Genomic DNA, 5,529 nt, shown 5'->3' with positions numbered 1-5,529 from the left:
AAGGAAATGTATGTGAAAGTGATAGGGGATAGGATTGGAATAGGCCGAAACAGGGAGGGGGGGGGCGAGAGCCTCCTACTGGACCCTGGTTACGGCCCATATTGTCATGGGAAATGGCTATGAGCTCCTCCATTTCAGCTGTTTCTCCAAAACCATTCTTTGATTGCGATGGCATGGTTTTGCCCCACAGGATTGGGATACATAGCTTAGCTGCATTTAACATGTGCATAAATAGAGATTTGAGGTAAGCGCATCTGGGTGTTGAGGTGTTATCTAAGAGGAATTGTGTGGGAGAGAATTAAAATGTGAATATAGAGACTCCTAAAATTATGGTATGTACTTCCCTCCAAAACGTTTGGATGATGGGGCAGGACCACGAGATGTGGATGAGAGAACCTGGTTCGGAGTTACATCTCCAACATAGGTTGGATACAGATGTTATGAATTTGTGAAGAGAGGTCGGGACTCTGTACCAGCACGTAAGGATCTTATAACCATTTTCCTGGGTTGAAACATTTACTGAGCCCTTAAGGATGGTTTCAAATATTTGTTCCCATTGATTATTTGTGAAGTCTAAGGACAGTTCTCGTTCCCAGAATTGACATGTCTTGTTTTTCATGTAGTGTTTGGCAGAAAGTAAAGAGTAGATGGTTGAGACTATGTGCCTTTTTGTTCTCAGAGCAAAGAGATTCTAAGGGAGTAAGTTGATTCAGTAGGGTTTTTTGGTTTAGACCCGAGAAAAGGTGTCTTATTTAAGTCCATATTTGGAACTTGTGGTCTGTAATTTGGAAGCCAGTTTTTCGCGGTTCAGGAATATAGCTCAGTGAAAGAAATGATTTGCCAGAAAATGTGGCCATGAGTTAGATAGAAATTGTTTTGACATCAGTGGCGGCTGGTGCTCAAAATTTTTTGGGGGGGGGGGGCGCAAAAAGAAAAATGTAATAGGTATTGCTTTGCGTCAAAAAACGCAGTAAAAAATTGCGTGACTTTGAAGTCATGGTACAGGCATGGCACAGGTGATGGTATAGGCATGGCATAGGTAATGGTACAGGCATGGCACAGGTGATGGTATAGGCATGGCACAGGTGATGGTACAGGCATGGCACAGGTGATGGTATAGGCATGGCATAGGTGATGGTACAGGCATGGCACAGGTGATGGTATAGGCATGGCACAGATATGGTATAGGCATGTCACAGGTCATGGTACAGGAGATGGTATATGCCCCCTTTCAATGCAGTGACCAGCGTACATGCCCCCTTTCAATGCAGAGACCAGTGTACATGCCCCCTTCAATGCAGAGTTCAGCGTGCGTGCCCCCTTCAATGCAATGAACATTGTGCTATGCCCCCTTCAATGCAATAAACACTGTGCTATGCCCCCTTCAATGCAATAAACACTGTGCTGTGCCCCCACAATGCAGAGTTCAGCGTGCATGCCCCCTTCAATGCAACTGTGCTGTGCCCCCTTCAATGCAATGAACAATGTGCTGTGCCCCCTTCAATGCAATAAACACTGTGCTGTGCCCCCTTCAATGCAATAAACACTGTGCTATGCCCCCTTCAATGCAATAAACACTGTGCTGTGCCCCCACAATGCAGAGTTCAGCGTGCATGCCCCCTTCAATGCAACTGTGCTGTGCCCCCTTCAATACAATGAACAATGTGCTGTGCCCCCTTCAATGCAATAAACACTGTGCTGTGCCCCTTCAATGCAATAAACACTGTGCTATGCCCCCTTCAATGCAATAAACACTGTGCTATGCCCCCTTCAATGCAATGAACACTGTGCTATGCCCCCTTCAATGCAATAAACACTGTGCTATGCCCCCCTCAATGCAATAAACACTGTGCTGTGCCCCCACAATGCAGAGTTCAGCGTGCATGCCCCCTTCAATGCAACTGTGCTGTGCCCCCTTCAATGCAATGAACAATGTGCTGTGCCCCCTTCAATGCAATAAACACTGTGCTGTGCCCCTTCAATGCAATAAACACTGTGCTATGCCCCCTTCAATGCAATAAACACTGTGCTATGCCCCCTTCAATGCAATAAACACTGTGCTATGCCCCCTTCAATGCAATAAACACTGTGCTATGCCCCCTTCAATGCAATAAACACTGTGCTGTGCCCCCACAATGCAGAGTTCAGCGTGCATGCCCCCTTCAATGCAACTGTGCTGTGCCCCCTTCAATGCAATGAACAATGTGCTGTGCCCCCTTCAATGCAATAAACACTGTGCTGTGCCCCCTTCAATGCAATAAACACTGTGCTATGCCCCCTTCAATGCAATGAACACTGTGCTGTGCCCCCACAATGCAGAGTTCAGCGTGCATGCCCCCTTCAATGCAACTGTGCTGTGCCCCCTTCAATGCAATGAACAATGTGCTGTGCCCCCTTCAATGCAATAAACACTGTGCTGTGCCCCAACAATGCAGAGTTCAGCGTGCATGCCCCCTTCAATGCAACACTGTGCTGTGCCCCCTTCAATGCAATAAACACTGTGCTGTGCCCCCTTCAATGCAATAAACACTGTGCTGTGCCCCCTTCAATGCAATAAACACTGTGCTGTGCCCCCTTCAATGCAATAAACACTGTGCTGTGCCCCCTTCAATGCAATAAACACTGTGCTGTGCCCCCTTCAATGCAATGAACACTGTGCTGTGCCCCCACAATGCAATGAACACTGTGCTGTGCCCCCTTCAATGCAATAAACACTGTGCCCCCTTCAATGCAATAAACACTGTGCCCCCTTCAATGCAATGAACTCTGTGCTGTGCCCCAACAATGCAGAGTTCAGCGTGCATGCCCCCTTCAATGCAACTGTGCTGTGCCCCCTTCAATGCAATGAACACTGTGCTGTGCCCCCACAATGCAGAGTTCAGCGTGCATGCCCCCTTCAATGCAACTGTGCTGTGCCCCCTTCAATGCAATAAACACTGTGCAGAGTTCAGTGTGCGTGCCCCCTTCAATGCAACTGTTCCGTGCCCCCATCAATGCAGAGTTCAGCGTGCGAGCCCCTTTCAATGCAGAGCGCCACAGCATTGTCCCCAATCACTGCAGAGCGCCACAGCATTGTCCCCAATGATTGCAGAGCGCCACAGCATTGTCCCCCAATGATTGCAGAGTGCCAGCATTGTCCCCCAATGATTGCAGAGCGCCACAGCATTGTCCCCAATGATTGCAGAGCGCCACAGCATTGTCCCCCAATGATTGCAGAGCGCCACAGCATTGTCCCCCAATGATTGCAGAGCGCCACAGCTTTGTCCCCCAATGATTGCAGAGCGCCACAGCTTTGTCCCCCAATGATTGCAGAGCGCCACAGCATTGTCCCCCAATGATTGCAGAGCGCCAGCATTGTCCCCCAATGATTGCAGAGCGCCACAGCATTGTCCCCCAATGATTGCAGAGCGCCACAGCATTGTCCCCCAATGATTGCAGAGCGCCACAGCATTGTCCCCCAATGATTGCAGAGTGCCACAGCATTGTCCCCCAATGATTGCAGAGCGCCACAGCATTGTCCCCCAATGATTGCAGAGTACCACAGCTTTGTCCCCCAATGATTGCAGAGCGCCAGCATTGTCCCCCAATGATTGCAGAGCGCCAGCATTGTCCCCCAATGATTGCAGAGCGCCAGCATTGTCCCCCAATGATTGCAGAGCGCCACAGCATTGTCCCCCAATGATTGCAGAGCACCACAGCATTGTCCCCCAATGATTGCAGAGCGCCACAGTATTGTCCCCCAATGATTGCAGAGCGCCACAGCTTTGTCCCCCAATGATTGCAGAGTGCCACAGCATTGTCCCCCAATGATTGCAGAGTGCCAGCATTGTCCCCCAATGATTGCAGAGCGCCAGCATTGTCCCCCAATGATTGCAGAGCGCCAGCATTGTCCCCCAATGATTGCAGAGTGCCAGCATTGTACCCCAATGATTGCAGAGCGCCAGCATTGTCCCCCAATGATTGCAGAGTGCCAGCATTGTCCCCCAATGATTGCAGAGCGCCACAGCATTGTCCCCCAATTATTGCAGAGCGCCAGCATTGTCCCCCAATGATTGCAGTGTGCCACAGCATTGTCCCCCAATGATTGCAGAGTGCCAGCATTGTCCCCCAATGATTGCAGAGCGCCAGCATTGTCCCCCAATGATTGCAGAGCGCCAGCATTGTCCCCCAATGATTGCAGAGTGCCAGCATTGTACCCCAATGATTGCAGAGCGCCAGCATTGTCCCCCAATGATTGCAGAGTGCCAGCATTGTACTCCAATGATTGCAGAGCGCCAGCATTGTCCCCCAATGATTGCAGAGCGCCACAGCATTGTCCCCCAATTATTGCAGAGCGCCAGCATTGTCCCCCAATGATTGCAGAGCACCAGCATTGTCCCCCAATGATTGCAGAGTGCCAGCATTGTACCCCAATGATTGCAGAGCGCCAGCATTGTCCCCCAATGATTGCAGAGCGCCACAGCATTGTCCCCCAATTATTGCAGAGTGCCAGCATTGTCCCCCAATGATTGCAGAGCGCCAGCATTGTCCCCCAATCGATGCAGAGTGCCAGCGTGCGTGCTCCCTTCAAAATTACCTGGCGGCGGCGCGGCTCAGCTTCTTCCTCCTCTTCTGCGGCAGGTCCTTCTCCCTCGTCGTCTCGGCGGCGGGAACCGGCGGGCGGGCGGCCTCTCCTCTTCTCTGAGCGGCGGTGACGGTGAGTGACTGACGCACGCACCGGCACCGCCCCCATTGCGACGTCAGCGATATCCTGGATGATGATTGGTCCAGGCTGTAGACTGGACCAATCACAGCCAGGATATCAGAAAGTGGGGGTGTCCAACCGCAAAGACTTGCGCCCAGGATACCCCCTACCCCCCCAGAAGGCAGCCAATCGGCGCCTCTTCTGGGACGTAACCCCCCCCCCCCCAGCCACCAGTTCCTTGGGTTCAGGCCGGCGAACCCAATTTTTTTTTTGAACAACTTTATTTGTTCGTTTTGTTTTTTGTTTTTTTTTTTTTCTTTTTTTTCTTCTTTTTTTTTAGGGGTAGGGGGGCGGCGCCCTGGTGCCCCCTATGCACGGGCCGCCACTGTTTGACATCCCCGGAGGGAATTTGGGGCTAGGGTGGAATGATGTCTTGGGACCTGGTGTAGAGGAGAGGGAAGATTTAATGCGCATTTCGTGAAAGCAGCATAAGGTGGGTCCTAAGAGCAAGTGATTAGCGATAGCGGGTGAAATGTGTTTTGGGGGTAGCCAGGGGGTGGTAGCTAGAGTCAATGGAGATATGAATTCTTCTGTTGTAACCTATTGTTTCATAGATGCATGGATGTTTCAATCCACTATTCTGGTGAGAAGGCAAGCTATGTAGTAATTACACAGGTCTGGTAGGCCTATGCCTCCTTTGTTTTTGGGGAGTACCAGATGTTAATATTTGATGTGCAGATGTTTGTTGCGCCAGAGAAATTTTGTACAGATGGCTTTGTATGTAGAGAAAAATGTGGGTGGTACGTGAATGGGGATTAGTTGCACGATATATAGAAGTCTAGGGA

This window comes from Pelophylax lessonae (assembly GCF_965119305.1).
Source record: "Pelophylax lessonae genome assembly, chromosome: 4".
In the NCBI taxonomy this organism is placed as follows: Eukaryota; Metazoa; Chordata; class Amphibia; order Anura; family Ranidae; genus Pelophylax; species Pelophylax lessonae.
This window is presented reverse-complemented; position numbering follows the sequence as displayed.